The 25,160-nt window shown below is 36.1% G+C and overlaps 1 protein-coding gene across 1 annotated transcript in view; it reads left to right on the plus strand.

Moving 5' to 3' along the window:
* The first annotated feature begins 820 nt into the window (after window positions 1-820).
* Window positions 821-25,160, plus strand: part of LOC141434883 (G-protein coupled receptor dmsr-1) — a 60,033-nt gene continuing 35,693 nt past the window's right edge. Inside the window, exon 1 of the mRNA XM_074097367.1 lies at window positions 821-967. The gene's annotated coding sequence lies outside the window, so the exon portion shown is untranslated. The remainder of the gene's footprint in view (window positions 968-25,160) is intronic.

Raw genomic sequence — 25,160 nt, forward strand, 5'->3', positions numbered from 1 at the left:
CAGCAGGGTGGACCTTTGTGCTACTAATGCCATGTTGACATCCGTACATCTATACATTTGCCAAACATAGCGAAATTGTTTATAAAGGATTCCGCCCTGGTACGTGATTCAGTTTCCTTGACTGTATACCTATTACATTTTTTTTATGAGGAATGGATGAAAGTGTTTTTTTTTCTACTCAATCGTGGTCTTATCAAGCATTATTTACACCGACAATGTCATAGCAACGAAGAGAGTGGGGTTCCTGTAATTTTTATTTCGTATGAGAATTTCAAATCTCTAAACCCGCAGCGGTTCAAATAATGTAGTGGACGGACAGACAAACAAAAAGAAAATACAAAATACAGATGGGTAAAAGAAGGGGCCGCAAAAAGGAAACCCATAAAACATAAGAAATTACCTAATCGCATGTTTCTTATTTGAAATATGCATGAATGCTCTTTTTCTTTTTCTAAACTATATAATATTTATTTCAATTTATAAAAAAAAATGTTCTTTGAAACATCAGCATAATCTGACGTTCTTATATACCCACTCAGCGGCACAAAATTTGGCCCACTGTACCTACATACAAAATTACCTATATTACTGCATACATTTGAGGGCCAGATTTTTGTGTCATAAAAAACTTCCTATCCCCACACAGGAACACGCCCAACCGAGGGTGCGAACTTATGACAACTGACGCCCATAACCTGTTAACGCAAATCAAGAATACATACAGCCTTAAGAGCCTAACGTAGTAAAGTTTTACCGAAGCACCGGCTAGGCGATAGCAATAAAAGATAAAGTATCGGTGAAGGCGGAGTGTGTACACTCGTACAGCAACAGGCGTCAGTATATTCACAATCGCCGTTGGAGCCGACCGCCCGGCCCGAAGCCACGCGTCCTAAGCCCGCACATAACCACAAATAAATACAGGAGCTTGCTTTGATAACAACCGTTATTGTACTACCGGATAACATTCGTAAGTACTAGACACACAGTCTTTTTATCTTGTATACCCATTATCGGCTAATGTAAACACATGAAACGTTTCGGCAATTCGAATTTACGCACGCGCTGCAATCATCTTTTATAATTCTTAAAACAAACGGTTTCGGATTCCGATTTTAAGTGTTGCTATATTTTTATGGTTACTATACTTAGAACACAAAATTCTGTTGTTTAAATGTGGGGGTGAACGGGACACTAGTGGGCTTGCTAGCTAGTGGTCAAAGTCATCTGTCATCAAAACGAATATGGTTTAAAAGTGATTGTGTTTTTATTACCTGAAAACGCCAAAGCAAGGTTTATATTTTAACAGTCTACATACATACGTAGAATGCATACATATGCATTTTTAAATAAGTAGTTTTTAGGTTTACCAATTTATGCTCTATCGACAATCACAATTTTAAAATAGCACTCAGTTTACTTCGCGTTACGATTATTTACTCAAAACATTTGCATGGCCGTTCCAATTTTAACTAAATACTAGTTATATTCAAATTACCCGTGTACTTTAAAATCACAGCAGAGTGAAACATAGTATAAATCTTTAATGCAAAGAAAATTTAAGCTCAAACAGGATTTACTTTATAGACCAATAGACCAGGAAGAAGTTTATGCTTTCATAAATATACTCATGTAGGTAACTTTAATTTTTTGAACTGAAACAATTACTTTGCCCACTCGCGACCTTATGTATGCAAGAGATGTATATTCATGCAGTTCCTCCACCTCCATACTGTAAGAACACACAAATTATTCAAACCCATCTCTCACCACCACCACCACACTACAGTGACGCGTTTTCAAGAGCTCATCTTCAGAGCAATACACCGTTCACCACGCTGCCCTAATGCTAGACTTTTAATTTTTTTCCCGTACACGCTCAAACAAACGCTCATGGTTTTCCGTTTCATATACCTACTGCTTATGTACCGAAAGTAATACCTATTGCTTGCCACTGAAGCCCAACTACAAATCGATTTAGCCTTAATCGAGTTTTGTTTAGACAAATGATCGATTACTAAACAACTTGTGCTGTTAGTTTAAGTTTAGATCAACATGTTATCATATCAGCTGATGTTTTCACTTCTACTGAGTCATCAATCATTGTAGGTATTTTAATCTGGATCGGCCTGAGCACAACGTATATTAGCAAGTTTTTTAGGGTTCCGTACATTTGAGCGAAAAGACAGAACCATTATGCACCGTGTTTTTTTGATATCCGTTAACTTCGGCAGACGACTCAGTTCATTGATATGAAACAGTTAGGCCACTAGTTACTTAAGTATCTTATAGAAATTAACTTCATTTGACCTGTAGATTGTCCCCGTACAGTTAACGGATTTCAAAAATAACACGGTGTAGAATCACTCCGATGTCTGCCTGTCTATCACAGCCAATTATGTCCAAATCTAGTGATCCGATTAAATGGAAATTTCGTGTAATGTCTCTACGCCGACACTGGAAAAATACGTCTTGCTATCACGCCAAGAGTTAAAGTCATTAAAAAAAAAATGGAAATTTCAGTTTTGGCATTCATCTATTGGATAATTCTCTGTTAACTCGTAAACGGCTGGCGTTGTCATTTATATTTCTAAAAATTTTATCAGAAATTTTAATATCTCAGAACGCAAGCATAACAAGTTAGAGCAGTTGTTGTAATAAAAAAAATGGATTGATGGAAAGGACAGGATGGAAATAAAAAATCATTCCTCTATCTCTATTTGATTTCAAAATCAGCACGATTTTTGAAGAATCTTGTATGTCATTTTCGAGGGCTGGAAATCCAAAAAATCGGTCCCCAAAAGTTGATGAAGAGTATAGTGGAAATTACAATCACTGTGAGGACAAAATTAACCTAACAAGTTACTATCAGTTTCTTACGTCGGTAATCCTGGGCTTATGTAATTTTCCGAAACAATGGCACTCTATACTCGTAATCAAGCCTCAAATAAACCTCAAATAAATATTACTAATATTATAAAAACGAAAGTTTGTATTGAGTGTGGTGTGAGTGTGTATGTTTGTTACTTCTTCCCGCCGAAACGGCTGGACGGATTTGCATGAAATTAGGAACACAGACAGTATTTATAAAAAAGGCATGGTTCCCGATAGTGTATATTTTTTAAAGTAAGTAAAAAATCAAAGTAGGCAATAAGATTTGTTTTCCATCAGAATATCTTTCGTCAAAAGTTACAAAGATAAATAAAGTGGGTAATCTGATTTTAACTCGAGTAAAACGGCGGGGACAAGCTAGTTATCAAATGATTCTTCTATTTTTTCATTTAAGCTTTAACGCGTATACCATTTAATAAATATGTTCGTTGAATAATTGATATAAGCGTTACTTTGCGAAGATACATAGCACAATAAACTACAACCTTGCTGCTCTGAAACCACCAGCCTTATCAACCATCCACCAAACACTCATCACCCACAACTTAATGTGGTGTTAAAAAAACTGCTGCATTCAGCCCTGTTCGGGGAAACAAAAGGTCTAAAAACACTCAACTAACTCACTAAAAACCTGCATACCAGAAATTGTAACGCCCGAGCACACGGAGAGGTTTCTCACGTCGAACCACCTCGAACCCACCTAAGTTTTAGTTCATAATGTACCTTGAACTAAGAAGCCTTTCTTTGCCCGTTTGCAGAACTTCTTATTTTAAGGCTTGTATTCAAAAGTTGTCCTTATTTGTTTGTTTAACGTAGTGTAGGGCGTCATGAGGCGCGGATGGATGCGAGGGGCTGAAGACAGAGTGTTATGGCGCGCCATGGAAGAGGCATATGTCCAGCAGTGGACTGCTGTAGGCTGATGATGATGTCCTTATTCCTTGTCAAAGAACTAGGTCCAGTGTTTCGGGCTAGGCGTTAATGTGTCCGTCAGTGAGCCTGGACTTTCCTCATTACGTACTAAGATGGCATGTTCTACGGAATACACACATAATTGGAAATTAGTTTTGCCTAAACTAATCAAAATATAGACTTTGTTAGTTTAGGTTTAGGTAATTAAGCTGTTTATATGGATTGAATACAGAGGGGTTATTAGAACTCTAATCTGACCCGCATCCTACGAATAAATCCGCATCACGCTTTTCCCGATATTCATATAATTCTTTCACCTTAGGATTAACCGTCCTTAAATTTCTAAAAAAAGAGTTTAATAATAGATCAAATAAACGTCTATGAAAAAAAAAACACATTTTAAACCGGCACTACAGAATTTGAAAATGTATCTTATACTAGCAGTTACTCGCGAATGCGTACGCGTAGGAGTCTGTTTTCACTATCCCGCAGGAACTATGCAATTTTCCGGGATAATAACTATCCTATATCCTTCCCCACGACGCAAAATATCTGTATGTAGGTATACCAAATTTCATTTAAATCGGTTCAGCAGTGTAGACGTGATGAAATAATAAACAAACGGACATACAAACTTTCGCATTTATAATATTAGTGGGATCTTTAAACGAGCAATTCTTGTATATTTATATTATTTCGGGATCTCAGAATCGGTTCTAAGGGTTTCGACGAAATTTATTATGTGGAGGTTTTCGGGACGTGTTTTACAGCTTCTGTTTCACCATTCCTTGAAAAATTGTATAGTAGGTACAGATATCTGCGATGGCGTCTCTGTTTAATTTGTCCGAATAAAATAACTTATCTGCTATTTTTTTATCTGCTACATAATATTGACCAATACGTGGTAAAACAGGTCCTTAGTGTTGTTTTAGAAAAAACCGAGTTTTATTCTTAATTCAAATCGTCGGCCGATTCCGCACCGAGCTGTTTACTTTAATGCCGCACTGAAAACACGTATTCGTATCGTTTCTAAACGAATTTCGTGTACTAAAATATGTTTACATAGTACATGACATGGGAAAACTGAAAGCATGTGGTATTTTTGTTCCATTATTGTAACATATCGTGACACGAGCTGTCCTAGATAACCTGTTATTATCTGAATGTGTTAACTAGTAACTACTTACCTATTTAGCTTTGCATTAGTATTGAAGAGCCATGTACCTACTATCCTAAGTACCTATTTACTCATCTACTTTATACTATCTAACGTGTGCGCATAACTATGTGAACAATTTTATCCTAGCACTGTAGAGACAAGCTTGTCACCTGATTGTAAGCAAATTCCGCCGCCAATGGACATCTTCACTCTGTGAGAGTCACTGGTGCCTTTTAAGAAAGGCTCCTTTCTTGGAGGCTCCAACGTGGAAGCTATTTGTGAATACCACGGAGAGAAGTTCATTAAACAACATAGTAGTGTAGAGCAAATGTTGCGAGTAAACCGTACAGACTGACTGTAGGTACCAACCAACTGTACAGATGATGTAGATGGGACATTGCCCGAAATTGTCGCTTGTTCAGTCCGTCAATCGACCCGACGGAATCTAAGAGTAGGTAGTTAAAATGTGTGTTTGATTATGCCAATATGCATAATAACACTTATCTTTTAATTATGCTGCTTTATATAGCAGCAGTTCTTGCCCTAAATAGATACACATTTTTTTTTATTCAAATGGTGATTTACTATACATTGTAAAAAAAACAATCCCAATTGCTTAGAAACTATGTTAGGTTAGGATGGCGTTTTAAAACAAATATGGTCGTTGCCAGGCCATTCATAAAATGCTGTTATTTAATAAACGATTAATTGAGGGACTTTGGACCCAATATTACAAAATGTTTATATTCTCATTTGGTGTGGGTGTTTATCAGACGGAAATACAGTAGAGTAAACTCCACCTACAACCAGTACAGAAACTGCTTTACAAGTGTTCGAATTCGTACAAAAAGGCGAAGAAAAGCTACACATTGAGTGGGGAGTTTACTTTTACCCATGTCGCTACACTCTGGACAGAGTGCGGGCGAAGTGAAAAAACTTCTCCCAGTTTTTTTTTTACCTAAGTTGCTTCGCTTTTGGCATAGTGCTCGAGATGGTTGAAGGTTGGCAGTGAAATTTCTCATGACAAATTTCGTCTAAATCGGTACAAAAATTATTGCATAAATGAGTACCTACCTAATAAACCTCTTCTCAAGCTTTCTTATTTATAATGAGCAAATAATTAAAACATAGATCATACTCCTCAAACTGAACAACATTAGTTCAACGACTTTTAAAAATAATTAGTTTTTTAATTTTTATTACACTTTTAAGTTTATTCGAAGAAACAATGTAAAGCAAAATACTTGATGTTTGTAGCGTGACAGGCGACGTCAGTTGTGTTCTAGGATGGCGTACATTGATAGCAGTATTTAATTTGTATGAAAAAAGGAAAATTGAAAGACTCCATTATTTTTAAAAGTCGCTGAACTAATGTTGTTCAGTTTGACGACGACGATCTATGTTTCAAATTTTTGCTCGTGTCACAGGCCACATACCAGAGTACTTAATTATTTTGAGCCACAACAATATCTCTATCTAGTCTCTATGGTTTAGCTGGAAGACCAGCGCTGACTCCATCCGAGAAGTCTGCATTTATGCTGATTCGGAACCATTTCGGGCACATAAATTAGTTTCACATTGTATTTTTCTTTTTTTATTTTCTTTTTGATATTTTTATGTCTCGAATATTTTTGTTTTCATTTCATTTCATCTCACCTCAGCATATGCCGTGGGAGTGAATAGAATATAATGCCACAGCTGATTACTAACGTAAACCAGTCTTTATTTATCACAGAAGCCGGTTTAGTTCAGTTGCAAATGTTATAGCCGCAGACGTACATTGGATATACCTAATACATTTTAAACGTACTTGATTTCCACAGTGACGTTCATAGAGTACATACAGATAGTATAAGTATAGTATAGTGTATAATTTATTTCCATCGGAAAAGTCGGATCTCAATCGGAATACGACGGCACCCGAAGTGTCATTCAATCTATCTATCTATCTAATACCTTTAAATGAGCAATTCTTGATTGATTCAATACTATAATATATATATATATATATTATAGTAGAATTAAGGGGTTCATTTCATTTCATTACTAAAGCCGACTGAGAGAGCACGATAAGTATCTGCGAACTTTTCCGATAAAATAATGATGGAAAATTATGTATCATGTACTACATCTGTAATGCGATGAATCTGTAACCTAACACATTTCTCGTACCAGCTTAGTTACACTGCTAATAAAACGTTAAGCTGCGCGCTGTAAAGGTAGTGCCTTATTTAAATTGTGGTAATTATATATTATTATTGTACTCGTATGTATGTAAACTCTTTATTGCACATAAAAATAAAATTAAAAGAAGTACAAATACACAGAAAGGAGAGCAAAGGTAGCTTATCCCTAAAAAGGGATCTCTTCCAGCTAACCTAGCTATTGTTTAGTTGGTAACTTAGAATTTAATCTATTAATTTCTTATTTTTATTTACGTGAAGGTAAGTCGTTTAGGTATATAGTACGAGTATATTTGTGCATCGTTCCGTGAGTCACAGACGGTTCTGGCGGAAAATCAGCGCTGCAGGCGTTTAATGCCTCAGCGTGATGCTGAGTCAGCGATCGTTTCGCTTTTGCGGCGACACAGAAAATAATGTATAATAATATAATATGTACTATTTTCATGTGTGTTTTCATGTACTTTTTTGGTTTATTTGAACCAATACCTACTACAAAATATAGCTACTATTTGCCTAGTTAACTAGGTATCTATTCATATATAGCCCATCAGTGTCTTTGTCTCAAAGAGAGGTTAACCCGCTTATAATATATCGCTAGCCCATGACTCCGTCTCCGAATTGGATTTCGCTAATTCGTTTATCGTGATTCCGGGTACTATTCAATTTTCTGGGATAAAAATGATGCTGTAAAGGACACAGGATCAGAAGGTCTTAAACTATTCCATACCGAATTACATTAAAATCGGTTCAGTGGTTTAAGCGTGAGGAGTTGAAGACATACAGACAGACATTCTCACATGTAATACTAAATAGTTAAGATAAGGGTTCTTAGCGATAATTTAAATGTACACTGGTTTTTTTTTTCATTCATTAAAGCTTTTTTATTTAATTTTGTCAATATACTACTGTAAGTGTTTATATAAATGGTATAGGTATTAGGTACAATTAAATTAAATAAGCTAAAACTATAATAAATCTAAAAATGGACTCTGCGGCATGGTACCAAAGATGCTGATCCTGATTGGGAAAAAACGCTACTGTGAAAATAAGCTAAAAGAGCATATTGGGAAAAAAGCATTTATAAAAAACGCGAATCGAAAATTTGCTACTAGAAATAAAGATTTTGGGGAAATGATCTAACCAGTCCCCTAAAAAAAATGTTTTCCTACATTTTATTATATCACTGTCGAAATAATTGCTACATATATCCGTGCAAAATTACCGTTATCTAGCACTAACAGTCTCTCAGTTAAGTGGACGGACAGACAGACAGACGGACAGACAGACATGGCGAAACTACAAGGGTTCCATTTTTGCTATTTTGGCAATGGAACTCTGAAAAGGGTCTTGACAGACGGACGTACAACAAAGTGATCCTATACTGTTACGTTTATATCAAAGTAGCTGTGCCCTTAGTGTAAGTTTTCGGTTACAAAATACGTTTCGATCGCGTTCGTGTTAAAATCTCAATTTGTATGGAAACACGAACATCGCTAACGTTCCGCTAGAGGCGCTGTTCGTGTTTCTATAAAAATTGAGATTTTAACGCGAACGCGATCGAAACGTATTTTGTAACCGAAAACTTACACTAAGGGTACAGTTGCTCGCGACACTGTCTGCTTATAATTCGTTTATCGCTATCCCGTGGGAATTATGCTGGGTCCTTCTCCGGGACTCAAACTATCTGTATACCGATTTTCATCAATCAATCAATCATTTATTGTGAGAAAGTGAGTGATTAGATAAATGGTAACAATTACATTGAAGCTCGTCACAATCAGCCAGTGTATGGCGCACAATATTCGGCAGATACGCTAATATGCTCATTATATGTCATCATCTGAATCGGTTCAGCGGTTTAGACGTGAAAATGTAACTAACAAACAAACACTGTAACTAACAAACAGACTTACAAACTTTCGCATTTATAATATTAGTGGGATAATGTACATAGGTACCGTAAGGTCGGGGTACTTTGACCCATTGGAAGGTTACTTTGGACCACATAAAAACGTAAAATAAAAACGTGATTGATCAATTAACACCAACCTGGCAGAGAGGGTTGTACGTTGTTTCGCAGACAACATTTTAATAGAATCTCGTTTAACAGATATTTTTTCTCATATTATTGTTTCATAGAATAATCTATACATGGAACACTTACTTTGAAGAAATTTGTATCATTGATTTTTGTTACAACTAAAATTCATTATTTAGGTATTCATTTCATAGAATAACAAATCAAATATTCTTTATTCTTATATTATTTAGTTGATATAAAACTTAGTACAAAGAAAAACATTTCATTTCATATGGTGTTTCTAAACGTTTTAATTCGTACCTGCGACAAAATGCATACCCTTCTATAACGGTAGCGATTCACTTTCTGGTGTGGTCACAGTTCTTACCTAACCTAACCTAACCTTCTTTTCTGGTAGCGATTCACTTTCTGGTGTGGTCACAGTTCTTACCTAACCTAACCTAACCTTCTTTTCTAGTAGCGATTCGTTTTCTGGTGGGGTCACAGTTCTAACCTAACCTAACCTACTTCTCTGGTAGCGAATCGCTTTCTGGTGGGGTCACAGTTCTAACCTAACCTAACCTACTTTTCTGGTAGCGATTCGTTTTCTGGTGGGGTCACAGTTCTAACCTAACCTAACCTACTTTTCTGGTAGCGATTCGCTTTCTGGTGGGGTCACAGTTCTAACCTAACCTAACCTACTTTTCTGGTAGCGATTCGCTTTCTGGTGGGGTCACAGTTCTAACCTAACCTAACCTACTTTTCTGGTAGCGATTCGCTTTCTGGTAGGGTCACAGCTCTAATCTCACCAAATCTAACCTACATAAAATTACTATGTTAAAATGTGTTAATTTATATTAAATTATGGAAAACATAACGAGAGATACAGGGTTTAGATATTTTTTAATCTATATAATTGTTATCGTTTCTTTTTATACTAAGTATATTATGTTTGTTGAAATAAAGTAAATGTAAAAAGATACACATAAACGTCTATTTTTACATTTTCGTTAAAACAAAAAATCGTGAATAAATATTCTTTAAAAAATAATTCTATGATTTGACACAATTGTGAAATAAAATAATTTCATTATAAAATTCATTAAATTATTTTTCTATTAAATATGTTTCATTCAAGTAAATAGTAATCGAAACAATAATATTCGAAGTAAAAATACAACGACTTCTGTGAATTTTCTGTCTGTAAAAGAAGGGAACACCGGCAGAGAGCCATATTCTTAGAGCAATAATAAAGCCAGGACTGAGTTAATCCCAAAGGCCAAAGTACCCCGACCTTACGGTATGGAATCCTAAAGGTCTCCACCCATTGCACCGTATTGTAACCGTAACATATACCATGACCGTGTATTGAAAAGTATCATGATCATGATGTCCTCCATGTTGTGTCCGACAAAGGCGAACCTTTAGGCTTGTCTATTATGTGCCCGAATATGGCTGGCAAACCCAAACTCTAAAAGTCTTAAAGGTCCTATTACAGGGCGCGCAATGTATTTGACCACTATCATTATACGTGTAAGTGTAGGAAGGTCTCTGGCGGGTCATTCCAGAGACTGGAATCGCGCAGCTCTGTAAATAAGGCTGTTGCAAATTTTGAGACGCATCGCTTGGAACACCTGGATGCCAAACGTCTTACTATTGAAAAGTATGAGACTATGCCCACATAGCGTTTCGTAACCAACCGTCGCCGTCGTGTGTCATGTATGCGCTTGACATTCCGTGTCCGACGCGTTCCTATTACGGTCATGGTACGATATGGTGTAGTATGTATGTACGTAAACACTTTATTGCACATAAAAATAAAAAAACAAAGAAATACAAATAAACAGAAAGGAGAGCAAAGGTAGCTTATCCCTAAAAAGGGATCTCTTCCAGCTAACCTAGAGATGTAATATAGTGGTAGAGACTTTAAAAGTCAAACAATATTTCGATTGGCCACATAGATTTCAACCTGTATAAAAAAATATTTTTATAGTAGAATTTGGTCGTGACGGACGAATCACTCCACCGCTATTGACAGTGACAGCGCCTCGTGAGTTAATAGCGCTCGCTGGCAGGTCGTTTACTCGAACTTAAGGACAGATTTCATTAATATTAATATCTATATCGAGTGAAAGCAAGAAGCATACTTTACACATTAAAGGTCCTCTTTAAATTTCCTTTATTCCGATTTTGTTCACCCAAATTAGGTACTTATTTATCTCCTCATTACTAAGTACTTTGTTATTTTATATTACAAAATTTGGTTGCTAAGGCCGCCGGCCGTTACAAGCAGCCAGAAACCCAGAATAAAACTTGAAAAAATTTAAGGACGATTTTTAATTTTATATTATGAATGTGAAAATTTGAAAGTCTGTTTGTTTGTTACCTTTCACATCTAAACCACTGAACCAATTTAGATGAAATTCCGTTTACAGATAGTTCGAGTCCCGAGGAAGGACATAAGATAGTTTTTATCCCGGAAAATTGCATAGTTCCCACAAGATAGCGATAAACGAATACGCGGATGGAGTCGCGGGCAAAAGCTAGTTTACTAATAAATGAATAACAGGTCACACTGAAACTACTCCTGACCACGGCCACTGCAATGTGACCGAAACTTCAAGGTAATTAAGAGAGTAGAAGGAGGCTGCTCAGTTTGCTTGTGCGCTGCAAGGAGCTCTGAGTATTACATTTAAACGTAAATTCTAGACGAAAGCACTTTGCCTAGTTCTCAAAAGCAGGTACCTACTTACAATGAAATAATCTAGTTGCTAGGCATGTTTACTTCTAAACTTTATACTCTTGTCGTCAAACTAACTCGTGTAGACCGAGGCTAACATTTCCACTCAGATACAGACTCAACTTGTAGTAAGTAGCTTACGAAAGTACCTGCCTAATAAGAATCTAATAAGTAAGTACGTATAAATTTATAAAAGTGGGAAGTTATTCAGTTTAATCCATTACTTACATTTCTCATTGTGGAATGTCATAGTAACATCACATTACTCGATATGGGAAATCATTATGACGCTTATCGTGAAAATGTTCTACGGTGGGTTAGGAATCAAATGGTTCCAAAATTCATGGTTAGAGAGCGCTAAGCGTTTGTTGTATATTTGCATTTGGTTTTGGCAATATAAATTAAAATTAAATGCTCACGACTGTAATTCAACATGGACTTGTCATTCGTAAACTGTTCGGTTATGGCCTACGTTAAAACGACGTGTGCCTTTTAAAGAGCTCCCTTGTAGGTATATACCAGGGATGTTACGGAGCTCCGGTTCCGTTTCCGATAAGTCGAAACTTCCGTTTGATACTAAACATCCGTTTCGGTTCCGGTTCCGTTACTTTTGAAACGGAAGCTATATCGTATGTCAATGTTTAGCGCGGCGGTGGGAAATGAGCGGCGTATATACATCAAAAACAAACAGAAGGCTAACTAATTAATTATGTAACGTTTCTGACGCTCGCTATCACAGTCTTATGACAGTTTTTGTATGCGAAAACTACTTATCATTTGATTTTGATCGCGAGTGTCAGAAACGTTACGCAATAGACCCTCAGGTTTAGTAGACCCACAACATCTCGTCCACCTACCACTTAGGCTCTGATTCTGGTTCCGGTTCCGTTTTCGGTTCCGATCCCGTTAATAAACTAAATTGAAAACATCTGGTTCCGCTTTCGGTTCCGATAAAACCGAATCCGTTACATCCCTGGTACATACATCGTGCGACACATACCTATTGTAGCTCATTTATGCATAGTTTGACATGCATGTATGTAAAGTACCTAATGTTGGTCATTGGGACTAGTTTTTCCATTTCCTTCCATAAAGTTTTAGTACACGTTTATACGTGCGACGTTCTTAAAATAGCAATAACGGTCCATAACTCGTTAACATTAAGAGCCTGGAAAGATGCCTTGTTAATGGTTTTTAACACCGTTTACTTCGATAATCATTTCCAAACTATTTATTATGGAGGCACATAAAAAATGTTGTTTCTGCTTACGAAGTACGTAAAATCATGTAGTTGAATTACTAAGAATAATCAAATTTTTCTTTGTTCACAAACATGTTCTTTTAACGATATCGAATGACATCGAAATTTGAATGTTAATAAAAAAAAAACAAGAACTAAGTACAATTCAATAGAATCTGTCAATTTTCTACATATTTAAGACACCCTATCGTGGGCACACTTGATTATATATGTCCCTGTTGTTGCAATTATCATCTAAAAGGAATCAAAAAAGAATAATAGTCACATCACAAAGCCTTAGGCAGCCCGGTGTATTTAGTAGGCTGGAAGTGTCTACAGGATTGTCAGATTCTATTGAATTGGAGTTTTACATAGTTTACATGATATCTCATACCTTGTAGATGTAGGTACCTACTGTTATTGCTTTGGTAATCCGTGCTTATTTGTTCATATAATTATCTACTTCGTTCGGTAAAAGTTTCGGTACATAATCTGTTATTAAATTTCTGATCAAGGCTGGCATGCAGGTCAGATCCAATCCAATATAAGACATTCAATCTAAAACTAAGTCTTTCTGGCTAATAAAATGATCGTTCTTACAAGATTACCTGACCGGGAGCCCCGCCCCCTTGACTAACAACAATGTTGACCTTGACCAATAACATGTTGCGTTTACCTACCTACGTGAAAATTCTGACACTTTTAATGTTATTCGAAAAGGTGGATGGAAGGTGGATGGAACTACAGTCGAACAGCTTCCGACACATATGAGTATATGTGCGTTCACTCAGCACCGTTGAGCTAAAATAAACAGGACTTCATCTCAGCCTATATACGTCCCACTGCTGGGCACAGGCCTCCTCTCAGAATAAGAGGGCTTGGGCTGTAGTTCCCACGCGGGCCCAGTGCTGATTGGGAACTTCACACACACCATTGAATTGCTTCGCAGGTTTGTGCAGGTTTCCTTACGATGTTTTCCTTCACCGAAAAGCTCGTGGTAAATTTCAAATGTAATTTCGCACATGAATTTCGAAAAACTCAGAGGTGTGAGCCGGGGTTTGAACCTACGATCCTCTGCTTGAGAGGCCATTGGTCAAAACACTCGGCCACCACGACGCCGACACTTATTTATACATAACAGGATTCCACAAAGATCAAAGCTTATATCCAGACTCCCGGTTGAAATGTTTGTGCTCTATTTTAGTGCGGGTAGTTTGAAGGACTCGCGCTGCTAGGCAGACTTGACACCCCACACTCAGTCTACTCGTGACCACGGCCACTGTAATGTGATCGAAACGCCGAGGTAAATATTACTTTTGTGTTTTAGCGTGATAAGTCCTGTTTGTGGTATTTAGACTATGAGTGGAAATCTCGAAAGTTTAAATCTTTTCAAAACGTTATACCGTTGAGCTATTTCGTTTTCAACTACTTACATATTACTATTCCGACACTTACGTTGGTGTATCGGTTATTCTTTCAACAGTAATATAAAATCAAACAAACTTTGATTGAGTCTAGCCCGCAACTCGTTTATATACCGGTTTGTAACACGCAGATGCACTCTATAAACAATAATATGATACGCTGATAAATTATTTGTATGGAAAATGGCCAATTAGTGACGTAAAATTATGTAATTAATAAAGTGATGGTCGTTTGGATATGGATATCACTTCTTAATGATATTTATATGGCATATTAACTGTCTTTTATTAACCAGGTGTGGATCCGTGTAAATTACTTGTTTGTATCTATTAGGGTTGCCCACCATTAAGATTTGAAATTGAAAAAACCGGTCAAGAGCGTGTCAGACATGCCCGAAATAGGGTTTCGTAGCCATTACGAAAAAAATAAGTAATATTTTTCTAAGGATTTCGTATTTTTAACGGAATATTCCAAGTTTAGGTATATTTTACCCCCTTTTTTATACCTTAGGCTGCTATTTACTCTTAAACTTAACCGTTATAGTTTTCCTTGTAAGTTTGATATACTTACTACCATCCTGTTTTTTTTTTAATTTTCCACCCACCGGTTTAGATTTTAGAGGGGGGGGGGGGGGATGCCCGATTTTAATGAAAATTTGCACTTTAAAGTTGAATATTTTGCAAACACATCACTGAATCGAAAAAACGTTTAAGCAACCCCCTAATGGTTTTAAAAGACCTATCCAACGATACCCCACACTATAAGGTTGGATGAGAAAAAAAAATCATCCCCACTTTACGTCTATGGGAGGTATTCTAAATTTTTTTTTTATTTATTTATTGTACCATTTTGTTGGCATAGTTTACATATATATTCGTGCAAAATTACAGCTTTCTAGCATTGATAGTCCCTGAGCAAAGCCACGGACGGACAGACAGACAGACAGATATAGCGAAACTATAAGGGTTCCGTTTTTGTCATTTTGGCTACGGAACCCTAAAAACCAGGCCAATTCGGTTTAAAAACGGGATGCTGTAACAGAGTAGCATATTTTAATACCTATACGAAGATTAAAATACAAGAGTCACAAAACAGATAGGTACAGAAATCAATCTACATACAAAGTGCGCTCGAGCACTGCTCACGGACACGATATTTCGGACCGGTTGGGACCAGTGCGAGCGCGAGTGCCATCCGCTTGAGACACGCGTCTGTGATTTTTTTTGTGCAATAATAGAGAATGCGAATTTATTACACTTTAAAATATAAAAGCTAAATAAAAGTTTGTATGTAACAATCGTGCATTTCGACAATGTCGAAATCGTCGCAAGATAATTATTTTCTGTGACAGTAATATAACAATGACATTAACATTAAAATATTTTAGTTATTATTAATTTATATTTCCATTCTTCGCGTTTCTTTCTCACCAATAAATCCTACTAGATACGAGTGCCACTACCACGATAGTTTTTTTTGGGTATGTATTATAATACCGATAAACGAAAGACCGAATTTCACAAGACCTATGGACGGAAGGCCGAATATTAAAACGTCGAATGGATATATGACCGAAAGTTCCGAAAGTACATTTGACCGCAGCCTAAAACCCGAAGACTACAATCCCGAAGATCAAAATACCTACAACTCGAAAGGTCGAAAACTCATAATGCCGAACAGTCATAATCACTACAAGTAAAATAATCGACAATCAAAATATCGAAAATCAAAATACCGAAGCTGCCGCTATACCAAAGACGAAACAAATGTAGCATGAAAAGATTTGTGCGAGCAAACGAAGCCAGCGAGCAAGACGATTTGGAGCAGAAGCGACTCGGATAGGTTAGGTTCAGGTTAGGTTCATGTTAGAATTTTTTTATAGCAGGCAAGATACTTAACTGTCACTAAGAAAGTAGGTTGGATAAGAATTCAACAATTTTTTTTTTACTTTCGTATTTTGTACTTCGGTATTCTGAATTTCGATTTGTTAAGTGTCGATATTTCGACTGTAGGTAATATGATTTTTCGGTATTATAATACATACCCCATTTTCGGGATTTTGTACTTTCGGTCATTTAAAAATAGATATTTCGACCTTCGGTGTATCGGTTGTCGGTATTTTGTACATTCGGTATTCTGAATTTCGATGTGTTATGCGTCGACATTTCAACTGTAGGTATTATGATTTGTCGGTCTTATAATACATACCCTTTTTTTGCATAAGCCATAGTTTACAACCCTAGAGCGACCGCCGAGCGTAGGTATGAAAAGTGAAGTACATACATGAGATTGACTTCTGTACCTATCTGTTTTTTGCAAGAGTTGCCCGCAATTTTTTTACATAAAACTAACCAGTCATTGACTCCTATTTCACTTTCAAAGTGCAGATGAGGCCAAAAACGTATCTCACTGGTCACAGGGTGTTTTAAAAATACCTATATGACTTTGTCAGAGCCCTTCAAAAACCCAGGACGCTTTTTAAACCTACTCAGGCCGGCCCAGAGGTCCTAAAAAGAAGGATATGTCTTGGGAAAATAGGACGGCTGTCAAACACTTGTATTGAGGACAGCTTTGTTATGAAGTGGAAACTGCCTGCCTGACAGTCGAGTCGGCTTCAAGTCAAGGGTGATTTTTAAAATAAGAGTGCTCCAAAAGGCCACATTTTTGCTTATCACCAGGCGTGATTGTGGTCAAATATGCCTATTCAATTTAAAGTTAGAGCGTTTTGATAAAGTATGTTTTTAAGGTTAAATATTAATGCACATGCGTGAAGTACATGTGAAGCGCCTCCGAAGAAATGCTTTCGTATGTCCTGCTGTCTTTTCTCCTCTACAGATTTCATTTCTCAACCGATTCGTCTGAAATTTTATGAGCAGGATCGATAATTACGAGTATACGCTTTTTTTGTCGATTCAGTTTATGGAAATATTTCAAAATGGCGAAGCCATTGGCATTGAAAATGTATAAGACAGATTCGCGAGATTTACAACCCGCAGAGCCACTAGTTTTTATATGTATAGGCCTGTTTTTGACCACTACACTAAATATAGTAAGCAGGTGCAGATGAGGCACCCTATAACTTCCACTTAGATAAAGTTCAAATTTATTTCTGACCAACGATATTTTTGTTCGTTGTGGGCTTAGACAGCCAAGAATATTATTTTGACGGAAAGGTCGGAGACACTTAGCACAGGATAGGGATGGTATGGGAAGTCCGACACAGAAGTGGCGGGAAAATAAAGGGCAGTAGCAGTGGGTGGGTGTGGGCTGATTTGATTGAGTAAATTGGACATAAATATTCCAAGAGCTTTTTTTTGAGACCTTTTTATTTTGTTCGGGGGCTTTTATTTATATCATGTATAAACGTTCTCAAATATTAGATTTCTAATTTCTCTAAATGTAATTAAAAAAATATATATATTCGATCACTTCGTTGTCAGTCTGAGTCCGTCAGAGCGTCTTTCAAGAGCGCGTGGAAGTATTAAGGTAAAATTAATATCGAATACATAAGTCTGTATTCCGTGGAAGCTGTAAAAAAATCTTTTATTAAATTGAACGCAATCAAAAACAGTCATTAAAAAAGGTGTTTCCATACAAATTACTGTGAATTAAAATATATTTAGGTATAGGGAATTTGCAGTTGTAATTTTACTAATTACATAACATTGAAATTGTGTTAATAAAGGCTTATTCTATTCTATTCAAAATTTACATAGATACGGACGTTTATAGATTATAGCTTATATTTTGACACTTGAAAATAAGTACGGGAAAACTCGGTGCGCGAGTCCGGTTTTGCCTGCTATTATTTTTAAGATTATACTGAATATTTTGATGATATACAATAGCTATCGTTAATACAATACTAATACTACAAAAGCGATTAGAACAAATAAAGGTAGAGCTAAAAAGAAATTTCTTCTAATTAATAATTTTATCGACTTATCACGTTACACGGGGTGCCATGAAAATGCCATGTCTTTACCTTAATCAATTAAGACAAGTGGTAACACGAGGTAAATCGAACCCATTCAAAACCCTTCGCTATCGATTCGAAGTCCAATAAATACCAAACTTTTATGAGTTTCATCGGAACCAACGTCAAAAAAGTTCACTTAAGTTTTCGTCAGGTAACCAGTAAGAGCTTTTTGATGTTAATTTTAAACGAAATAAGCTCCGAAATAATTTGATGTCTCTGTTGTTACTTTTTAAAGTACGCGCACGAATCTTATTTCAAAGATATGCAAAGTTTCTGCTGCGCATCATATAGTTATCATTAGTATTAGCATAAGGGTAATAATGGAAATATTAGACTGAGATAAGTAAAATTTTATCCCATTTGAAGTCCAAATAGTAAAGTATAAACATAAGTTTGGAGAGTAGATAGATACATAATTGAGAATTTCCATGAATCTTTAACAATGTGTAAAACCTTTTTTAACCGACTTCAAAAAAAAGGAGGAGGTTATCAATTCGGTTGTATTTTTTTTATGTTTGTTACCTCAGAACTCCGTCATTTATGAACCGATTTGAAAAATTTTTTTGAGTTCGTCTAGGAATGCTTTCAATTAGGTCCCATAAGCAGCAAATTAGGATCTGATGATCGGATCTTAAGGAAATCGAGGGAACTCTTCAAATATTGTAGGGACACGTATGGTAATTTGGATATATTTAGTAGGAACTTGTGCATTTGCTCTTGCAAATCATAATTTGGTGAAGTGGAACTGATGATGAAGACCAGATTTGACCAACGGAACTACTACTATCAATAACAAGTATTTCACGGGTTAAATTTAAATTATCATGATTAATATACTTACCTAGATAAGCGACTAAGAAGAAGCTTTAAGTTAATGATTCTTTCGAACTGATCTGATGCTGAAGCCAGAAGGTAGGCAACGGAACTCTCTTATAAAACAACGTAACTAAGTCGTGTTTGGGCTTAATGGAATCGTTGTGAGATGTTCTTTGGCTACGAATCACTAAAAAGTGAGAAATAAAGAAAAATTTTAACAAAAAAGTAAAACCGACTCCAAAAAAATAAAAAATAACAAAAAATGGAACCGACTACAAAACCCTTGAAAATATTTTTCTAGGTAAGTAGGTACGTACTAGCTCGAAGTTGGTGACTCAGCACGAACCAGCAGGAGGGATTGAAACCCATAGTATGTAGGTGAGGTAGACGACTATTGTGAATTGTCCCACTCCTGCTGGCTCGTGCTGAGTCACCGACTTCGAGCTAGTACGTACCTACTTACCTAGAAAAATATTTTCAAGGGTTTTGTAGTCGGTTAAATTTTTTGTTATTTTTTTGGAGTCGGTTTTACTTTTTTGTTAAAAATTTTCTTTATCAATACAGGTACTTACACATAATTATAAATGCAAAGTGTGTGTGTGTGTGTGTGTGTGTGTGTGTGTGTGTGTGTGTGTGTGTGTGTGTGTTCGATAATATATTCCTACGGGATTAGGACTCAAAATCAGGCACGGATGTCTTAATTCCTCGATGAAAGAATTCTGGAATTTAAATTCAATAGTGGATCTAATGATTTACGCGTGCGAAACCCAGGGTAAATAAATTCATGATAAATATAGAAATATTGTACTCGTTGACTTGCTTTCAGGGCAAGCTCAGGGTTGCAGGTGGTAGGACCTTGTGCAAGGTCTGCCTGGATTGCTACCACCATCTTTCTCGCTAATCCTGACATGAAGCAGCAGTGCTTGTACTGTTGTGTTTCGGCGTGGAGAGTAAGTCAACCGGTGAAATTACTGGCACTTGAGGTATTCCATCTTAGGCCTCTAGGTTGGCAACGCATCTGCAGTACCCCTGGTGTTGCAGATGTTTATGGGCGGTGGTGATCTCTTACCATCAGGAGATCCACTGGCTCATTTGCCATCCAGTCGAATAAAAAAAAAGTTTAGCCCGCAAACGTTATATACTCAGCGAGCGGCACAAAATTTGGCCCACTTTTCATATAAAATTACCGATTCTGCATACATTTGCCGCTCAGTATATTATAACACTAAGACTAAGATGTGTCAAGGTTCATGCCTGTATCGTACTGTTCCTCTCATTCTCGTATGAAAAAATATTCAAGCAAATAATGCCTGTATAAGGCCTAGCTACGTATTTGCACCGTTTGCGGTGGAAACCCTAGGCCCATGGGCCCATCTACCGGGGCAAAACCTTGATGGTGGCGCCCCCTCCTTTCAGTGTTTGAGAAACTGCAAATGAGTAGCATTTTTCTTCTTCATTTCTTGTCTCAAGGATTTGGCGCCCCAATGAAACTGCCGCCCGGGGCAAGTGCCCCGGTTTGCCCCCCCTTTAGATCCGGATCCTTAACCCTTTCGTTGATTTGGATTATGCACAAAATCCGTAATTGTTCATGCTTGAAGTCGACGATCTTTAGAAACTTAATTATAAGATTATGGGCCCAATTTTTAAAACCCAATAAACATGAAACCCAACGATGAACAAATTTATAAAGCGATGCAAATTCGTGCCTTGCTTATATTATGTTAGAAGTCTTTTATTGAATTCGCAAAACATATTCATGGGAATCACGTTGCATAATTTGGTGATTTTATATACATCGTATTTTCGCAAATGAAGTTTAGCGACTACAATAGCCAACTGTACCCATTTGTACTGGTATTTGTTTTTGTTTGTTGTTATAGGTAAATAAGAGCCATAAGCGGATAATGTATTAAATTACTTTTAGAAACAAAGATTTCACATAACTCAGAAAGATTCAGATAACTTTGCATGCTATTATGTAGCGAAATATGTTTTTGTACTGGAAATGTTAATTTATCACCTATTGTACCATATTTTATGCGAATAAGACATTTGAATTTTGATTTTTTTTTCAACAGACCCTTGCTACAAGAATTCTCATTCAACGAGAAACACTTCGTTATATATGATACCGCTTGGGAAAATTTCTTACCTACGGGTACCTGGTATGTACTTATCTGGGTATTGGTCCCTTCCATGCTTATCGAAGTGAATACTATTGTGACTACAAATTACGGGTACCTAACTACCTACTCAATAACAAGTATCAAAGGTATTCGAGTATTTATGCCAAAAATGATGCCAACAAATTGACCTGGCTACGGGAACTTTGCGTTTTCTCGGCCTAAAAGAAGACTGTTCAATTGTAATTTAGTGAATACTTTTAGAACTACTACTATCAATAACAAGTAACGGGTTAAATTTAAATATCAGATAATATCACTAGATAAACTAAGAAGAAGCAGAAATCTATTCAGAGGTAACTCTTATGCTAATGCTAGTTGGAATGTTCTTTGTACGCGAAATAAAAAAAAAGTAAACGTTGGAACCGACTTTGAAAATACTAGGAATGTTAAGCTCGAAGTCGGTACTCAGCACGACCAGCACCAAGTATGTTGAGGTAACGATATTGTGAATTGTTATGCTCGAATATTTCAATGACATTTTTTTGAATTTTGATTTTTTTTCAACAGACCCTTGCTACAAGAATTCTCATTCAACGAGAAACACTTCGTTATAATATGATACCGCTTGGGAAAATCCTCTTACTCGTACGGGTACCTGGTATGTACTTATCTGGGTATTGGTCCCTTCCATGCTTATCGAAGTGAATACTATTGTGACTACAAATTACGGGTACCTAACTACCTACTCAATACCAAGTATTAAAGGTATTCGAGTATTTATGCCAAAAATGATGCCAACAAATTGACCTGGCTACGGGAACTTTGCGTTTTCTCGGCCTAAAAGAAGACTGTTTCAATTAAAAGGGGACAGTGTAACTTTAGTAAGAATTTACTTCCTATCCCGCGGAAATTATCCTATGTCACGTACGAAGTACGTAAGAATTCTAAAAAATATCGTTCCTCTGAAAATTAAATATAAATATAAAGATAATTATGGTCAACTATTTCAATACTGCAAAGTGATGAATGTATTCAATAAAATAAAGCAAGCCATATTATGTCAAAATATAGATAAAATAGAATTACTAGAAAAACAGCGTAACAGGCCAAATAACTTACGCCATATACCAACGCCCGCTATATCGGGCTCCCAGCAAGTAATGAAATATGGCAAAGAGTCTGGAAGTGCATCCTTCCCCAATATCAAACAATTTACGTTGACAATTGCGAAAACACTAGAAAGTAATAACAGTAAACAAATTAAAAGATTAAAAATTTTATGAAGATATATTTAAGAGGGAAGGACGAACCTACTGTGTTAAAAATAAGTTGTGTTAAATACTTGTGATGTATACATATTTTAATAATATTGTAAATTTTAAAAAAAAATTACCTCGTTGAGTTTTTGCCGGATTCTTCTCAACAGAGGTTTTTTCGACCGGGGTGGTAGATTTTTTTTGACATTCATAAAGAAAGAAATAAAGTAAAAAATTTGACATTAAAGATTATTGATGCTTTGTGAGCTTTGCTTGGAAACGCTGGTCTTCTTTTGGGAATCTGGTTTAAACATATAAGTAGACCGTACAATTTTAGTTTAGAAAAATACTTGGCTTTTAAATGCATGAAATACTAAATTATGGGTTAGTAATAAAAAAGAAATAGGCAAATTTACTTCTCACTCTACAAGCGATGAGAATGTAAGCGTAAGCATAAGTGTTTTGTTTCTTTAAAAAAAATTTGGCTCTGTTTAACATTTGCCACGCCGTCCTTGGCAAACAGAAAACGAAATATGAGACGTTGGAAAATGACTGACCGCAAAGATTCATAATATTGTTTATGCTTATCGAAGTGAATATATTGTGACTACAAATTACGGGTATAACTACCTACTCATAACAAGTATAGGTATTCGAGTATTTACGCCAAAAACGATGCCAAAAATTCACCTGGCTACGGGAAATTTGCGTTTTCTCGGCATAAAAGAAACTGCTTAATTAAAAGGAGACAACAAAAACTTCATGCATAATTATGAATTATAAATAAATTTAATATTAGCATTAAGTACTTAGACTAATTATGTGAGCAAATGTCTTTTTGTTTTTTGCTTGAAATAAACAGCTTAAATTTTTTTTTTTAGTCGCGGGCAAAAGCTGGTGTTTTATCTCGCGGGCAAAAACAAAGCAGAACTAGATCAAAAATATCTCGGAGCAAGAAGTTAAAATTATAATCATTATGAACGTACTTATAGGTCAAATAGTAAAAAGCCAAAAGCAAAGCATCAATGGTGACATTTGGTACGACAAAGTTTCTTATCGTTTAACACAATTCTCCAAACTAATTTAACTTGAACATTTGATATATTGAAACATTACAAGTAATGCTTTGTGTTTCCCAAAAGGTTGTACGTTGTTTCGCAGACAACATTTTAATAGAATTTCGCTTAACAGATTTTTTTTCTCATATTATTGTTTTATAGAATAATCAATACATGGAACACTTATTTTTGTTACACATAAAATTCATTATTTAGGTATTAATTTCATAGAATAACAAATCAAATATTTTTTATTCTTATATTATTTTATATATTTTACGAATAAAGTATTGCTGAAAGTATTGTTGATTGTTGAAGGAAACTGAACATGTAAATACAGACGCTATTGTAAACATCGGAGCTGTCTAGATAGTTCATAAGTTGTCAATAAAGGGGTTACCCCTAAGAGGGGCATAGAGAGACAGCAAGGTGACCCAAATATGAGGCATTTCAGAATCGAGAATAGTCTTTCTGCACTCATTGTTTAATTAAATGTCCTGCTTGTCATATTTTACAAAATATGCTTTTTCTAATATTGTTCCTATTTGTTAAGGAATCCTCCTGGTGCTTCACCATAATGTATTGTGACTAGCTAAAATTGCTAAGTAACTGTATTAAAGTAATAAAATTGCAACCCGTTAATGTCTTGTAATTGAGAAGTCTTTATCAATCTCCAAGAGCAATGTAAGTACGAGCTACTACAAAAATAATCCAAGTCACTACATATACACCGTGTTTTTCTTGATTTCCGTTAACTTCGAGATGCGGCTCAGTTAATTGATAGAAACTACCTCTTCGACTTTTCTTTTTTTTGGTACTTTTGGGCAGGGTGCGGGTCGGGTTGGGACCTGACCTACATGTACGCAATTGAGAAAAGTGTTTTTAATGGAGCCTGTTGTGGTAAGCGTGTACTTATTCGCTTTTAGTTTTTAGTTATCTACTTGTCTAAACTTGTTCTTGAAACTTGAAATTCTGATAAAAATTCAGTGTTGTGGATTTGATTAACTCTATGGGAGTATGTACCTTGTACGTGTTTTTTTTTGTAATTTCCATATTTTGGCTTTTGTTTTATGAAATAAATTATTTATCTTTTCTATATTGAGATACTTCAGATGATATACTGAAGCACCACTGGAGACTGCACTGATACAGGTACTTCTCAACTAAACGTTACAAGAGTAAACGTGAGAACCAATCCAAAAAGAACTTCATCAATTCCCGCACGTTTCACAAGAAGCTTTTATTTTCTTAACAAACTTTGCACTAGTGATTGAGGTCAAACTGCAATAGCCGCGACCCCATTACTTACGTCGGGTTCTAAATCTTGGGCACAGGTCAAGTCGACTTGAGATAAAAATAG

This window comes from Choristoneura fumiferana, chromosome 14 (genome assembly GCF_025370935.1).
Source record: "Choristoneura fumiferana chromosome 14, NRCan_CFum_1, whole genome shotgun sequence".
Classification (NCBI taxonomy): domain Eukaryota; kingdom Metazoa; phylum Arthropoda; class Insecta; order Lepidoptera; family Tortricidae; genus Choristoneura; species Choristoneura fumiferana.